Raw genomic sequence first — 18,220 nt, 5'->3', positions numbered from 1 at the left:
TTTTGTTCTGGAGAAAAAATGAAGCTGATGTCTGTGTTTGTTGACGTTTTACAACATCACCAACTTAGAGTCAATTTAAACGTACTCAAGAGAAAGTTGAGGGGAGCAGATCTTATAATACCTTTTAAAAAAATGAAGTGAGAATATTTTCTTTTTCAGTATTTACCTAGTCATCCATACATCCTTTTATTCTTGTTTTTCTCTATTCATGTTTGTCCCTTGAACTCCTTATCTCGCTAATCCCTTCCTCTGAATGCTCTTATTTTATCTCTTGCTCCACTGTTTTCCTCTAGGTCGTCTGTGTCTCTCTGCTCCCCAGGTCAGGTTCCCCAGGCTTTTCTTGGCCCCCTGACCCCTCCTTCCTCTCCCAGAACTGTGTTTCCCCTGCATCTCATTTGCCTCCCAGCAACCTGAACAGAACAATACTGGAAGTGGAACTGGTACTGACAAAAAGGAGAGCAACTGGAAAGAAAACTTTACTCATCAAGAGAGAGGCAAGTATCTTAAAAATATTTGTGGGAAGGTGTTTGCTAAATCCATCTGCTTCTTCAGATGTGGAAATTTCAATATGGCTTCCACCGTTTAGGTGGGCAATAAGCGCCTTCTTAGGCTAGACGACTGGGCAGAGGCGAGGAATTACAGACCTCGGTAACTCAGCCTGGAATAAAATTCAAGACCGTTTCCCCCCTTTTCCATGTTCTTTCTTTCTTTCTGAAAGCCCCGTAGCAGGAATTCAAAGGCCAGGTTCTGCTCTCAGCTGTGAGTCATGACTCCCACTAAAGTCAGGAGCTCATGTGTATGTATTCAGAGGAAGTATTGGGCCTCGGGGACCCAGATTCAATAACAACGGTCCAGTCATTTGTTTGCTTATTTGCTTAAACCTTTATAAAAGGAGCACAAGGCCTGCTGTACCTGAATGCCTTTTTATAATCATTTTTAAAATACACAGTAGAATTTAAATTCCCACAGTAGATCTCCTGCATTATAGCGCAAATAATAACAGTCTATCTTATCCCGTGCCCCTCATCCAGGAGAGAGTCATCGGAAAAGAAGCAGGCGTGAATTTCTAACGTGCCAGGCTTTCCCTGAGAAAGTTCTGTTTGTATCCCCAGGGAACTCTGCACCAGGGACTGAAATTCACTGTTTCTTCTAAACAGTATGGAATACCTAAAGAGCTTTTATTTTTCAGTGCTAGATAGCTGACGGTAACAAGGGCCCCATCACTAGCTTTAGGGAAAACAAAGGCAGACAAGCTGGATTTCCACACTCCCCTCCTTGTTTTCTTATCCTTTTCTCCTCATCTTATAGGTTGTCTTCCCACCAAAAAAGTAAAAAAAAGAACCCAGAATCAAGTCCAATATCAATTCTCTTTGCCATCCTTCTCCCAGAGTGATTCTTTTCTTTCTTTCTTTTTTTTTTTTTCCTGCTAGTGTAGAATCAGTGTACTTTATTTAGTCAAGATAACAACTATATTGGGACTTCCCTGGTGGTCCATTGGTTAAAACTCTGTGCTTCCAATGCAAGGGGCACAGGTTCCAACTCTGTGCCTGGGAGATGTCTGGGAACTAAGATTCCTGAATACAAATTGAGGGGTGCAGGCGGAAAAAAAAAAGAAAAGAAAACGCAATAATTAGATATTAAAAAAATAGATGATTTTCTCCAAGTTATTATACAAATTTTATACTCTGTCATTATGGTTATAATGTATTTTTTATTAAAAAAACTCCCTTCCATTTTGATGGGTTTAAAAGATGTTATATGACAACCATCACAAAAAAATAAAAATAAAGCAAATAAAGCAGGCCGGAAAGTCCCCCTTTCCCCGGTTCTATTTTCCAGGGGTAACCACTAGCAACACTTCCCAAAACACTTATGTTTAAATTTTTAAACGTAGAACGAAATGTTGAAGACGTTTTTTTGGTAGCATATACTCTTGTCTCTCTTCCAGATGCTTCTCAGTTCCCCAGCCCCGGGAGACTTTTCTAGAGGGCAGACGGGGGTGTCTTGGCACTTGTGGCTTATTTAATATCAGCCGTGGAATGTGACACCTTCTCTGCCCAAGTACAGATCTACCTGCTGGCAAATTTCTTCTCTGTAACTTGTCCTCCCTTCATTTTACTGCCTGAACACAAGTGGAAATATCTTTCCACACTTCTTAACAGCAACTACTCCCAAGATGCCCAGACACCAGGATTCAGAGTTCATTCTCACTGTGCCTATTCTCCTGTTCCTTCTCCCAGCCACCACCCCCACCCAACCAATTGCCCTGAAATTTGACACTTTGGCTCATATGGTAAAATTAGGCCTGTGTTTGTTTCTGTATATAAAGAGGATTAGACTGACCTAATAAAGTGAAGAAGAATTAAAGAGCCTCTTGATGAAAGTGAAAGAGGAGAGTGAAAAAGTTGGCTTAAATCTCAACATTCAGAAAACTAAGATCATGGCATCCAGTCCCATCACTTCATGGTAAATGGATGGGGAAACAGTGGAAACAATGGCTGACTTTATTTTTCTGAGCTCCAAGATTGCTGCAGATGGTGATTGCAGCCATAACATTAAAAGACGCTTACTCCTCGGAAGGAAAGTTATGACCAACCTAGACCACATATTAAAAAGCAGAGACATTACTTTGTCAACAAAGGTCCATCTAGTCAAGGCTATGGTTTTTCCAGTGGTCATGTATGGATGTGAGAGTTGGACTATGAAGAAAGCTAAGTGCCGAAGAGTTGATGCTTTTGAACTGTGGTGTTGGAGAAGACTCTTGAGAGTCCCTTGAACTGCAAGGAGATTCAACCAGTCCATCCTAAAGGAGATCAGTCCTGGGTGTTCATTGGAAGGACTGATGTTTAAGCTGAAACTCCAATATTTTGGCCACCTGATGTGAAGGGCTGACTCATTTGAAAAGACCCTGATGCTGGGATAGATTGAAGGCAGGAGGAGAAGGGGACGGCAGAGACTGAGATGGTTGGATGACATCACTGACTCGATGGACATGGGTTTGGGTAGACTCCGGGAGTTTGCGATGGACAGTAAGACCTGGCGTGCTGCAATTCATGAGGTCACAAAGAATTGGACACAACTGAGCGACGGAACTGAAGTGAAACTGACCTAATATTAAGTGATCAAACAACAAAACTTTGTAAGATTGACATTACTTATAGATAGTAGAGAATTAAGGAAAAAACAAAACAAAGCAAAACTTAGTAGGATTATGTCTTAGTAACCCTTATGGCAGAAAGTGAAGAGGAACTAAAGAGCCTCTTGATGAAAGTGAAAGAGGAGAGTGAAAAAGTTGGCTTAAAGCTCAACATTCAGAAAATGAAGATCATGGCATCCGGTCCCATCACTTCATCGGAAATAGATGGGGAAACAGTGGAAACAGTGTCAGACTTTATTTTGGGGGGCTCCAAAATCACTGCAGATGGTGACTGAAGCCATGAAATTAGAAGATGCTTACTCCTTGGAAGGAAAGTTATGACCAACCTAGATAGCATATTAAAAAGCAGAGACATTACTTTGCCAACTAAGGTCTGTCTAGTCAAGACTATGGTTTTTCCAGTGGTCATGTATGGATGTGAGAGTTGGACTGTGAAGAAGGCTGAGCGCTGAAGAATTGATGCTTTTGAACTGTGGTGTTGGAGAAGACTCTTGAGAGTCCCTTGGACTGCAAGGAGATCCAACCAGTCCATTCTGAAGGAGATCAGCCCTGGGATTTCTTTGGAAGGAATGATGCTAAAGCTGAAACTCCAGTACTTTGGTGACCTCATGCAAAGAGTTGACTCATTGGAAAAGACTCTGATGCTGGGAGGGATTGGGGGCAGGAGGAGAAGGGGACGACCGAGGATGAGATGGCTGGATGGCATCACCGACTGGATGGACGTGAGTCTGAGTGAACTCCAGGAGATGGTGATGGACAGGGAGGCCTGGCATGATGCAATTCATGGGGTCGCAAAGAGTCAGACACGACTGAGCAACTGAACTGAACTGAACTGAACACTATGACATTATTTACTAACCATACTGATTGACCACATTGTTGACCTAAAAAAATGCACGAGAGTTGCAAGTTAGGTTTCTTTTGGGCAAAATGAGGACTGCAGCCCTGGAGACAGCACCTCAGACAGCTTCTAAGAAACTGTTCCAAAGTCGTGAGGGGGTAGGGGAAGGTCAGTATCTATGTATATGTGATTTTGGTGAAGAGAGAATACATTCAATCAAACATACACGTTTCCAGAAGCTTTCTGCTAGTCATGAGGAACAGTGGTCACCATGAAGAACTTTAGTGCTTTTCTAGATATGAGGAGATATAAGACTTGGGGTCATAAATTCAGCTCCTAAAAATCCATAACTATCTGAAGACCTGTTTTGCCAGTTTTTCCAGAGCACAGAGTGCCTCATTTTTGCTCTCCACCCTGAGCTTCTTTCAGGAAGTATTGAAGATCAGTAGCTGCAGCAGCACTATTTAATCATTGTAGAAGTAGATGGCAAGTGCCAATTTGTAGCTGACAACGTCATTTAATATATGTTATCATTCAGTCACCTAATAAACAATTATTTATTTCCTAATGAATTTAAATTTTGTTGTAAATATATAGTTATTTAATTAATTTTTTAATTGAAGGATAATTGTCTTACATTTTGGGGGTTAAAATAATATATTCTAGAAACATCATCTTCAATCTTTGGAATGATTATTGCTTCAAATAAGCTGCCATATGTAAGGTGACACCACACACTTGACCAGTCCTGATGGATTCACTAATAGTCATTGGACCCAACTACACCAAAAAGATTCATTCTCTGGGGATTTTTCTGAAAGAGAACTAACAGTTGTTAGCTGTGAGAGTGAGATCTGAAACCCAAGAACTACTGCCTATTTTGTTTCCCACATTAGGATCACCTTGGGAAGCTTTACAAAATGCCCTGGCCCCAACCCCCAGAAATAATAATCAACTTGGTCTGGGGTGGGACCCAGGTGGCAGTATTTCTGGAAAACTCCTCAGGTGATTTGAATGTGCAGCAAGTTAGTGATGAGAACCACTGAACCAAGAAGCAAAGTTTACAGTGAGGAGGAACAGAGTCATGACCTGCAGCAATGCCAGAAAACGCACACACAGGCAGAATTTCTTCCCAGGCTTTCTTTCACACTTTTCTGTTGACAAATTCTTTTTTCAATTATCTGAGATATTCCAATGTCTTTCCAGTAAATCCTCCTTTTATCCTAAGCTAATTTAAGTTGCATTTGTGTGATTTGCAAACAAAGAAGTCTGTACTAGATCTCTGTTTTTGTGTGCTCAGGCTTAATAGATTTTTACACTTGTAGAAGAGTTTCTCTCCATTCATGTCCCGATTCACTAAGTTATTAAGCAATAATGCCCACAATATTCCAAGTTCTGTGCTACTTAGCAGGAATACTAAATCACGTGGACTATGCGTGTGTGCTAAGTCGCTCCACTTGTATCTGACTCTTTGCGACGCTATGGACTGTAGCCCACCAGGCTTCTCTGTCCATGAGATTCTCCAGGCAAGAATACTGGAGTGGGTTGTCATGCCCTCCTCCAGGGGATCTTCCTGATCCACAGATCAAACCTGAGTCTCTTATGTCTCTTGCATTGGCCGGTAGGTTCTTCACCACTAGTGCCACCTGGGAAACCCAAATAGAGTTCCTTTATTTGAGCAGCTTCCACTCCAGTGAGAGAAATGGGCATATCAGCAGAGAGAAGTAGCAATGCAAAAAGTGTTACAATAGAAGTATTGATAGGTTACTGTGAGAGCACTGAGAAAATGTGTAATCTAGTGAAATCATGGAAGCCTTCAGAAAGAAGGTATTATAATTTTGGTGTTGTCTCTGGAGGATTGAATTGATGTCACCTGGTAGACAATGAAAGATTGACATGAAAAACTACAAAGCCAAGTGCCCAGAATTATAAAAGAGTGAAATTCCATGGACAGAGGAGTCTGGCGGGCTATGGTGCTTGGGGTCGCTAAAAGGTCAGACACAACTTAGTGACTAAACAACAACAAAAGGCATGCTAGGGAATGAAAGTATTTTTGTGATGACTGGGCTGACAGGTTATGCTAGGGGTGGGGGTTGGGGCACAGAGACCCAGGTTAGACCATAGCCGTTTGCACTTATCATGCCAAATATCTGAGATTTTGTCCAGTGTCTACTGCAGCAACACTGGAATTGTTTAGAAAGAGTAGGCTTTGACAAGCTTTGTATGCTGGAAAGATTTCTCTGAAGACATGATTGGGCAGAGACCAGACTGTCTGAAAGGAACCAAGTCAAACTGCTAAGCTGCTAAGTCGCTTCAGTCTTGTCTGACTCTGAGTGACCCCATAGACGGCAGCCCACCAGGCTCCCCCGTCCCTGGGATTCTCCAGGCAAGAACACTTGAGTGGGTTGCCATTTCCTTCTCCAATGCATGAAGGTGAAAAGTGAAAGTGAAGTCGCTCAGTCGTGTCTGATTCTTCAAGACCCAATGGACTGCAGCCTACCAGGCTCCTCTGTCCATGGGATTTTCCAGGCAAGAGTACTAGAGTGGGGTGCCATCACCTTCTCTGATCAAGTCAAGCTGCTGCTGCTGCTGTTGCTAAGTCGCTTCAGTCATGTCCGACTCTGTGTGACCCCATAGATGGCAGCCCACCAGGCTCCCCCGTCCCTGGGATTCTCCAGGCAAGAACACTGGAGTGGGTTGCCATTTCCTTCTCCAATGCATGAAGGTGAAAAGAGAAAGTGAAGTCGCTCAGTCATGTCTGACTCTTAGCAACAACATGGACTGCAGCCTACCAGGCTCCTTCATCCATGGGATTTTCCAGGCAAGAGTACTGGAGTGAGGTGCCATTGCCTTCTCCAGGCCACTGCAGTTGTCCAGGAGAGAAGTAATGAATGAGACCTTAAGTTAAGACTGATAATGAGAACTAGTGAAAAAAAAATTTAGCATGTAGCTTCCCATGGATATGATAACTAATTGAGATCAGCTAAAGAGAGCATGTATGTGTGGGGAGTAGTAAGAAGAAAGGATAGGCATGAAACCTGCCAGAAGGTTTACTTATTTGGGAATATGGGGATATACAGGTAAAAGAAAAGCTGCTTGCAGAGAGAAGAGATAAGTCATAGAACCAAGAAAGCATTGTGTTAGGAAATTAATATCTCCAATGATTTCTGTATAGAGTTACAGTAGACTGTAATTATCCACCAACAAAGGTTCTTTTTCTTTTTTTTTCCTTTAGATATCTCTTGCTCTTGTTCTGTGACTAGTCAGGGGATAGGACTGATGAAACACAACCAAGAGTTGCTGATTTTCTCTGCACCTCCTCGAATTCCTTAGCTGCATCAAGACCAGATTTATCCCCACTTTGGTACTCTAGCAGACCGGAACACTGGAGAGAGATGGAGAAAGGAAAGTGAGTGAAGTATACAGTTAGATGTTTAGTGTTGGCTCACTTAGCTCTGAGGATAATGGGACAAAATTCAGGCCAGGTCTGGGCTTTTTGGCAGGTGAACAAGCTGGAGGGAAGGTCTCACAGAGAAGGCCTGGGGACTCATCAGAGAGCAATAGGAATAGGTGGGAGTCAGCTTGAGAGAGTCTGGACTGAAAGGAGATCCAATCAGTCCATCCTAAGGGAAATCAGTCCTGAATATTCATTGGAAGGATTGATGCTGAAGCTGAAACTCCAATACTTTGGCTACCTGATGTGAAGAACTGACTCATTTGAAAGGACCCTGATGCTGGGAAAGATTGAACATGGGAGGAGAAGGGGACGACAGAGGATGAGATGGTTGGATGGCATCACCAACTTGATAGACATGAGTCTGAGTAAACTCTGGGAGTTGGTGATGGATGGGGAGGCCTGGAGTGCTGTAGTCCCATTGGGTCACAAAGAGTTGGACACATGTGAGTGACTGAACTGAACTGAACAGCTTGCTTGAAGCTCTTGCATGTGGTTACAAAGTGGGACTATGATATTCATGAGGTGAAATGACTGGTCCAAGCTCTCGGGTCTCATGTGAGATTTCTAGCTTTATCACTTTCCTTGTCTCTCTAGGACCTTTGCCTTAGCAAATGGTTTTTATTAAAATCTGAGTGGCTAAATTCTCACTTGGAAACTGAAATAATGAGCAAACAGCTTTACTTCCTTTTATCTTAAACATTGACTAGAACTTTGGCCCCAAAGGAAACATACCAAATCCCTTTAACCAGTAGTCTTTGAACTCTTCCCTTATACAGCAAGCTTGTACAGTGCTAAATTTCTTATGGCCTAATTAAATTCCAGTATTCATTGTATACGTGTGTGTGTGGGGTGTTTGTGTACGGAAGGGGACAGTTCCAGTGAAAAGAGCAGAAGGAATGATCCATGTTTTTAAATCAGTATTATTTAGTCTAATAGTGTACTGAAAGGAAAGGAAATAAATGGGCAAAACCTGAGCCAAAAAGGAAACGGAAAGTTTTAAATTAGACTGGAATTTTTTAGTCCAGCCTCACCAGCCCAAAAAAGAGAGCAGGGTGGCATCAGGTGCACAGAACTCATTGATTCTGGCAGCTTGGATGTCGTAGGCATTTGGAACACTGATTTCTGACAAATGAAAAGGGAGCTCCTCATGGGAGCACATAGATATAGAGGAGAGAACCAAGTAAGGGCTGGTGAGAGCTTGGTTTTCAGTGACCCATCAATAAGATATGAATGAAGGATAGTCATTAATGAGAAGAAGGGTTTCTATATTCTCATCCTGCCTCACTTGAATTTTCCTACTAGGTATTTCTCTTCTGGTATGGACATCTGTATTTTCTTTGGGGAACCACCTCTGCCTCAGTGTGCATGGGTTGGTGGGACTGCCAGTTTTGAGGAATCCTGCTGTGTTCTAGGCAAGGAGAAAGCACAAGGAAGAGACTGAGACTGTGAGCAGAGCAGAGTGACACACAGTTGGAAAACACATTAGTCTGACTCATCACAATAGCAGTGCTTTCGAGAGACTGCCCCAAGATTCTGCTTCATAGAATTCTCTTCTCCCAGACTGGCTGATTCCTGTTATTTTTCAGGCTAGCATTTAAACCTTCCCTTCTAGTCATTTACTTTTTAATTTTTATGTATTTGGTTTTGTCTTTATTTGGCCAAAGTGGGCTTCCCATATTTGCAAACAAAGGATCCCAGGGAAAAACATCCTAGACATTACCTAGTGGATTACTTAATGCAGTTATAGCTAGATTATGGATTCATTTTATTTTTTAAAATAAGTTACAGTATTTTTACATGCTATAAAACTTTGGAATTTGAGCAAAACTATAATTTAATTTTCTTGTATCATGCCAACTGTAATGAAGAATTCAAAAATAGTGTAAGATTCTAAATAACATACCATGCCAGGGAAAGGCATACAAGGGGCCCAGGGATATGCTAAAATTAACTTAATCCAAGTATAGGATTTCTTTTGCTAATTGAGGGGATGCCTATAATAGAGAAAGTAGAGATAAAAATCAAATTAAAAAATGCTAATAGTTAATATACAGTGACTTAAGGGGTATGAGAATAGATATTTTAAGCATACTTAGGTGTGGTTATTGTGTTACGATGACATAAGAAAATACTCTTTTTATTTTTTGAGAAATACTATTTTATTTATGGGTGAAATAGCATAATATCAGGATTTTCTTTAAATATATTCCAGCAATAAAAACCATATCATAGGAATCATGACATCTGAAACAAGCACAGCAAACATGTTGATGACTTCATGTCATGTGCTGGGTCACTTCAGTTGTGTCTGACTTTTTGTGACCCCGGGGACCATAGCCCTCCAGGCTCCTCTGTCCCTGGGATTCTCCAGGCAAGAATACTGGAGTGGATTGCTACTTCCTGCCTTCATGGGGTCACTTATAGTAGTAACATTTTCTCCATTTTTGTGCATGTTTGGAAATTCCCAAAATAAGAAGCTTAAAAATAATTGAAGGAGTAAGATGTACAAACTTTCAGCTATAAAATAACTAAGTCATGAGGATATAATGTACAGCATAGGGAATAAAGTCAGTAATATTGTAATAAATCTGTATGGTGACAGATGGTAACTAGACTTACCATGGTGATCATTTCATACTGTATACAAATACTGACTCACTATGTTGTTTACCTGAAACTAATGTAATATTGTATGACAATTATAATTCAATAAAACAATAGAGTGAAACACCTTTAAGAAGTTAATTCATCTGTGTTTGTGTATTCTTCACTGACATTTAGATCCTTTCATCATTTTTTAAAGATCCTTGAAAATTGTGTCTTTCAACAGTGGTTTTTATCCTATCTTTTGTAATTTATTCAGTTTTATGATTTAGAAAAGATTTGCTTATTAGTGATGACCTGTGACAGTAAATGGAGAAGGCACTGGCAACCCACTCCAGTACTCTTGCCTGGAAACTCCCATGGATGGAGGAGCCTGGTGGGCTGCAGTCTATGGGGTCGCTAAGAGTCGGACACAACTAAGCGACTTCCCTTTCACTTTAAACTTTCATGCATTGGAGAAGGAAATGGCAACCCACTCCAGTGTTCTTGCCTGGAGAATCCCAGGGACAGAGGAGCCTGATGGGCTGCTGTCTATGGGGTCACACAGAGTCGGACACGACTGAAGCGACTTAGCAGTGACAGTAAATTACTTTATTAAGCTTTTTCTTTGAAATATACCCCCTCCTCTAATATGCCCATCTATACCTAAAAGAAAACCAAATGGTAGGAATGGAAAATGAACAAGCAAAAGCCTATGCTTACCTAATTTGATCTTTGGGTTCAACTTTTTTAAATGTTAAAATAATAAGCCACCAAAGACATCTTACTAAGTGTCCTTTGGAGGAAGGAATAGCAGATGAGAAGGAATGAAAATAAAATGTCCTTTAGTGCGGAAAAGCATTACTTTTCAAATATTCAAACCTATACTAAAGATATAAAGGTAAAGGATTATTAAATACTCATAATCTTTGCTTTATTGTTTATGTTCAAGTATTTTTAAAAACCCAAATCTAGCCTGATAAAACCCTATTTTATTCTTATTGCTTTTATTTTTTAATAGCAGCCAATCATGGAGAACAGGGATCACATAGAACAAAATGAGTCACGACCTAAACAATGAGAATGCTAGTATGAATGATTATTGTACATAAATTAGACGACGATACTTCATTCTCCTGCTTGAGTATGGCTAATATAGTCCATCCTCTTGATTTTTGCAATGTTTACTACAATAATGAACAATTTGGTTAATATGCCTCTAAAAATTGATTTTGTTTGTCCTCTAATATTTTGTATTAATAAGAATTTCTCTTTAAAACATAGCTGGTTCTGCCTCATCAACCTCAGACTTTCATTTTAGAGTGGATCTTCTAATTATAAAACCATCCGGCGACAGTTTGGACAAAAATGGCATTCTCGTTAATACTCACCACAAAAGAATATCAATGCCTGAGTTTATACCAATGCATGTCCCCCTCCTTAAAATGAGGGAACCTGTAGAAGTTAATTATGATATGATTTCACTTAAAACATTTGATACAGTCTCACTATTTCAGAGAAAAATATAGGTTCTAGGTATTCAAATAGGAATATAATTTGTTAAAAAAAGTTCAGATAGTTTTATACGAGTTCATTTTCAGAAGCAAACAGATCTTGAAATGTTCTGATGATAGGCTACACCAATTGGCATTTTCTCAAACATTCTGCTAAAAGAAAAGAGGGAAGTTTGATAACATCAAGATCGGCTTCCCTTTTGTAAAGTTTTCTTAAATCATAACTTCTCTTCTATAGGAACAAAAGCAACATGGCCCTATTTCAAAATGGGGACAAATAAATATTAAATAGAACTGAAAATGATTTCAATGAGTTCATTTCATATGGTTCTACAACATGAGTACATGAATGTTGTGTGGACTTGTTTGGAATTACTGAACAGGAAAAGGCACACAATACTTTTTTTTTTTTCTTTCTGTTTTGTCTATGAATGAAGGGAAAGGTGATATGTTAAAATATAAGAAATGTTATTAACTGTCCTCTACTCATGGGAGAAGCAAACTGTAGCTAGCTTGTGTTTTATATTGCCCTAGTTTCAAAAAAAATGATTTGAGGCAGGTATAAGATTTGAAAGCAAGGCTGTAGCTACTGCTGAAAGAGTCTCTGCAGTGCTTGCAAACTCAGAGGATTTTCTCTATCCTTCTTTTATGTGCCTTTGTAGCTCTCAAACTACAATGATTTTGTAATGGTTCAAAAGGAGAAATGGGCCTTCTGCTGTTAGGGGTAGCTCAGCAAATAGTATAGATCAGTGATGTTTGCAAAGTATTTGATCTCTATGGAAGTTTTTCCTCCATCATTCATTCCCTCCTCCAAAGCTGTCTGATTCATCCTTCCTATAGGTCCTGGTCCCAGGAGTGTGAGGGCAGCACCCAAAAACAGCACCCATGGGAAGGATGAATCAGACAGCTTTGGTGGGCTCTCCAAAGAAGTGAATATCTCTGTCTGAGCATTGCACACATCTGTGCAATAATGAATTAGAAATTTAGGGGCTAATTTATGGAATTAGCCCCTAAAACACATAAAACTAGTTGATGTGCTTAAGAAGTGAATTTTTAGCAGTAAACACAAATAAGTAATCAATCCACTTCTGATGGTATTGGTTATGGGAATTCCATCCATCTGAGCTCCTAGAAGATGGACTGTTAATGATGTATAACCATGTTGGGGGTAAAAAGAGGATCTAGAAATGACCAGGACAGAGATACTTTTTCTAGATATAGTAGAGTAAAGATTTCACTAATTCTTTAATTTAGGGAAGCATTGGAAAACACCACCAGAACTGAACTACATAAAAAACTTTTTTTTCTACCATGCAACATACTGTTTGGGATCTTTGTATATATCCATTTGTTCCCAAATTATTTATTTAGTAAATTGTATGCTGTTCACTCTATTATTATTTTTTTCCTGATGTGGATCATTTTTAAAGTCTTTATTGAATTTATTCAATAACATATTGAAAAACTCTACAGTTTATGTTTTCTATTTTGGTCTTTTGGTCATGAGGCATACTGCTGGGGAAGTCTCTCTATTATTCTTTTGCTGCCATATTATGGTTCAAAATTTAAAAGCTGTCCCTGCAATTGTGAGAGATTGCTAAATCCAGCTGTATTCTTTTGGACAGGCTACACAATGATAGCACAGTTAACTGCATTGGACCACTCAGCTCTTTAACTGCTAAAGGTTTACCTCTAGCTCATAAGAGATCTTTTGAAGGTCATGATCACTCTCTAGACCAGCTTCCAAGAGTCCAGGAGTGCTTCCTTCTTATAGCTACATCATTTGGAAAATGAGTTTTCTAGGGCCATGAAAAGAAAAAGTGCTCTTAAAAACTTAGACTAGGAGTGACAAATTTCATTTCTTTTCAAGCCTATTGGTCAGCACTAGTTACATGGCTCCAACCCAACCACAGAAGAGAGTGGAAAATATATAAGAGCCACATAAAGGTTCATGAGCACCCTTGTCCCTGCCATATCTAATCACCACAAGTAAAATTTGTGCTAAGAATATCTAGGCAGAGTAAGTAATACCTCTCCTAGAAGTTTTTCTCGAGGATTAACAAATATAAAATCTTGGGAGTGCTTGTTGAAAGAGAAGATTCCCAGGCCAATGTGTGAAGTTTGGTCTAGTGCGGTTAAGGTATGACTAGTGCCATAAACAAGCTTACTGTATAAACATAAGGGCTTCCTTGGTAGCTCAGCTGGTAAAGAATCCACCTGCCAAAGCAGGAGATAAAGGAGACATGGATTTGATCCCATGAAGAGGGACATGGCAACTCACTCCATTATTCTTGCCCAAGAAACCCCATGGGCAGAGGAGCCTGGTGAGCTACAGTCCAAGGGGCTGCAAAGAGTTGGACGCAACTGAGCACACACTTGTGCATGCTATAAAGGTATGTGAGTTGCATGGTGTACATGGAAAGATTCTGCATCGAAGTGTAATGTAAAAGTCTCTTTAGGGGACTAGGATGTAAATGAAATGAAACTAAAATACAAAAATAAGTCATATGGAACAGTCAGTATCTTTTTGAGTCACTTCTTCTATACCACAAGAAGTCCATTCTATGCTATGGTCCTGGGAAGTTGGATAAATACCCTATCAATGTCCTGTAAGTATCAGTGCAGCACTACCCAATCCTGTCTGTGAAGAACCATGTTAGATCAGGACATTTGTCCAGGCTTCTTACTTTCTTCCCAGGTTTTCCTCTTCTCTTGCCAGTTGCTCTTGGTGAAAAAGTGCTAAAGGGAAAACATGTTTACTTCTCCTCCAAACTCTAAAATAGAGTCTTTCCATTCTTTCTTTTCTTCTTAGATTGTTACTGAGGCTTTATGCACATCAGTTGTTATTCTTTGGAGAGAAAACTAGAAGAAAAAAAATTAGGTGATAATATGAGCAAATTTAAGTGTAGGCATGCACGAAAACTTCTTGAAAATCAGGTTGCGGTATGCATTCTTATTTTAGATTTGCCCCTGTTAACATCTTCTCAATAAGCAGGTGCATACACTTCCCCAATCTGTTACTGTTGTTTATTTAGCCTGTATGCTTCAAAATCGACTGATGGATGATACCCAACCAGCTTGAAGCTTGACTTTCAGAAACAGAGCCTTGAAGTTTTAACGAGACTTTCTTAATGTGTAGTCCAAAGAGTTTGTTAGAATAGGGACACATCTCTCAAAGATACCATAAAAGTATCACATTTGTATGTTAATTTTAGTTTAACAAATAGGAAAAATGATGATGAGTAATAACTCTCAGCTTTCAGATAGTTCTTTTCATGTTCAAAGTGCTTGACAAACATTAATTAAATCACTGGCAGTCAAATTAGATAAATATGTTCCCTGTATGTGCATAACTGTACCTTCCATATACACAGTCTTCTAAATCCCATCACTGCAGATCAAACATTTTTTTTTTTTTGCCATCTGAACTTGGTTGGCTGACACTGATTCCAAGCAACAGATAATTACTGGAAAGGCTAATCATCAGCAGAGATTATGTAAGCTTTCTTTGTTTTTAAACAAAAACATGAATTTATCCTTGATAAAAGGTACAGGATGAACCACAGCATAAAACGTTTCTGTCTCTAGGCCAGAAGGTAACAATGATAAAGCAAATTCCCTTGTATTACAGCACTGGAATGGCTAAACCGTAATTTAAAGAAGTCATTTCATCAAGAGAGTACATTTTATGCTTCCTAGGCTAACTGATGTTTTTGGCCTCTTTAGCACCAAAAATGAGAAGACCTTTCAGGCTAAATATGGTGTTGATTTCGGCAATATGGTAATTGTTCATTAATGCTGGGAATCCTTGGTCACTACTGATTTGAGAAGCATTTGGGGCAGCAAATTAAACACAGTATATGCCTTGATGATTTTTAGAATAACTTATACTTACTTTTTCTTCACTGAATTTAATGAAGCTTTCCAGACCATCCCAAGAGATTAGCTGCTCCCAACAGGACCCCCTTAAATGAAGTATATTCCAAAGAAAAAAGACTGCTAGCAGCATTCCATCTTTCAATAACACTGAACAAATTTACACAGTCCACCCATCTGCATCAGACAATTGAAAGAAGGCATGCTACACGCATCCATAGACAAACCTTAGCCAGAGTCCAGCTTGGTTTCCTCAGATGCTAAAGCTGCAGAGCTACAAATGAAGTGGACTTAACTTGCTTCTTTCACTCTGTCTGCCAAAAACTAGTCTAGTCTGTTTCCAGGGAAGAAAGGTACTTGTTAATTGTTTTACAAGTTGCTGAACCAAATTGTCTAGTTCAACCAAATTGTCTTTTTGGAAAGACTTTGAGAAAGTATCTGCTGGAATTGTGACAGCTGTTCACATGAATCTCACACAATGGTCTTTGTTTCTTTTTTAGAGAAGTGCTAAAATATGGGAAATCTCTCATTACTATTGAAAACCTGGAGTTCAGCAAGGTTATGTGATGTGCTCAAGGTAACACCCACAGCCCTGAGGTTTAGATCTGACAGGTGGCAGTGATGGAACCATAACCAATATGGTACTACATCTGCCTTAGTGTTTCTACCATTAGACTCCTGCTACATCCCAGGAGTAAGAATGAACTTTTTTAAAAATTTAATTTATTTAAATGAAAAACAAAACCAAAAATGATTTTCCCTTTTCTCTCATTCTCAACTCCCATCTCTGGCAAACACCAATCTGTTCTCTGTATCTCTTAACTTGTTTAAATTCATACAGTTCTTTGGGTAAATACCCAGAAGTGGTACTGCTGGGCCATATAATACTTCTACTTTTAGTTTTTTGGGGACCCTACATACTGTTTTACATGGTGGCTGCACCAATTTATGCATTCCCATCAGCAGTGTACAAAGTTTCCTCTTTCTCCACATCCTTCTCCACACTTGTTATTTCTAGTCTTTTTGATAATAGCCATTCTGACAGGTGTGAGGTGATAGCTCATTGCAGTTTCAATTTGCATTTCTCCGATGATTAATGATGTAGAGCAGCTTTTCATGTACCTGGTGGCCATCTGTATATCTTCTTTGGAAAAATGTCTATTCAGACCTTCTGCCTATTTTTTAATCAAGTTATTTTTTGCTACTGAGTTGTATGAGAAAATAGTCGCAAATATTTTCTTCCATTCAGTAGGTTGCCTTTTCATTCTGTTGATGATTTCCTTTGCTGTGCATAAGCTTATTAGTTTGATGTAGTTCCACTTGTTTAATTTTGCTTTTGTTGCATTTACTCTCAGTGTCAAATTCATAAAGTCATCACTGAGACCTAAGTTAAGATTACTGCTTACATTTTCTCTAAGGAGTTTCATGGTTTCAGCTCTTACATTCAAGTCTTTAATCTATTTAAGTTAATTTTTGTATGTGGTACAAATAATGGTTAGTTTTCCTAACACCATTTACTGAAGAGTCTTGTTCTTTTCCCATCATATATTCTTGGCTCTTCTGTCCTAAATTAATTGACCATACATGCATAGGTTTATTTCTGGGCTCCCTCCTCTCTTCCACTGATCTATGTGTCTGTTTTTATATGTAAATACTACACTGTTTTAGTTACTATAGCTTTGTAATACAGTTTGAAATCAGGGAGCAATGATTCCTCCAGCTTTACTCTAATTTCTCAAGATTACTTTGCCTACCCAGGATCTTTTACATTCTGTACAGATTTTAGGACTGTTTGTTTTATTTCCATGAAAAATGCCTTTGGAGTTTTAAGTAAACTCTAATTACATTTAGAACAATGAATCACTGGTGTGACTGATTTGGGGCCCAGAAAAACACATAAGATATGTTTCTATGGTGTAAGTTTGTTCTCCCTTCAGTCTAGAGACAAAAAAATTAGACCTGACTGAGAGTTTAACATAGATTTAAAATTTCGATACTAGCCCAAATGTAAATGACCTAAAAGGTAAATTGCACAACTGAGTAGTACTGACTCTTCCAGTCAAAGTTTACAGTCTCAATTTCCTCACTTCTCAGCACCTCACCCTATGGGAACTCTTCTCTTAGAGGTCACACATGACATTTTTCTTGTTAAGTATACTAGCTCTTACTTAATGCTTATTCTCCTTGACCTTTTTGCTGCATTTGACACTTTGGGCTCTCCCCACCCAACACCGCCTACCACCCCTCATAAATACCCATTACTTGATCTCCTTGACATTTTGTCTTCCTTGCTAACCTTGCGGTCAACCTTGTCTACCTCACATCACCTCCTGCTTGGATTATCACACAGGCTTCCATCTGGTCTTACAGGTTCTAATCTTCCCTCCTTTAATCCTGAATGCCAGAGTGACTAATCTTCCAAAAATCTGTACTTTAACCTGACCTTAAAAATCCCTTCATACCTACCAGAATTTGCTTACCTTTCCTATTTCATTTCTTTCACTTTCCTTCAGAAACACTTGGTCTTTTTTAGTCTTAAGGACACTAAGTTTGATCTCCTTAGGGCTTTGCAATAGCTAACTCTCTGCCTGAACTGCCCTTTCCCAAATCCTCTCTGGACTGGTTCTTTCTTTCATTTAAGCCATTGTTTAAATGTTCCTTAGAAACATCTTGCCTACTTTTCACTCATTTTGACATCCTCATGTTTTCTTTTCTTTGGGACAGTTATTACTACCTGATAGTAGTGTATTTATTTGTTCCTCTCTGTCTCTCCTATGTGGAATGTAAGCTCC

The sequence above is a fragment of the Oryx dammah genome, unplaced genomic scaffold, assembly GCF_014754425.2.
Source record: "Oryx dammah isolate SB20612 unplaced genomic scaffold, SCBI_Odam_1.1 HiC_scaffold_27, whole genome shotgun sequence".
NCBI lineage: Eukaryota > Metazoa > Chordata > Mammalia > Artiodactyla > Bovidae > Oryx > Oryx dammah.
This window is presented reverse-complemented; position numbering follows the sequence as displayed.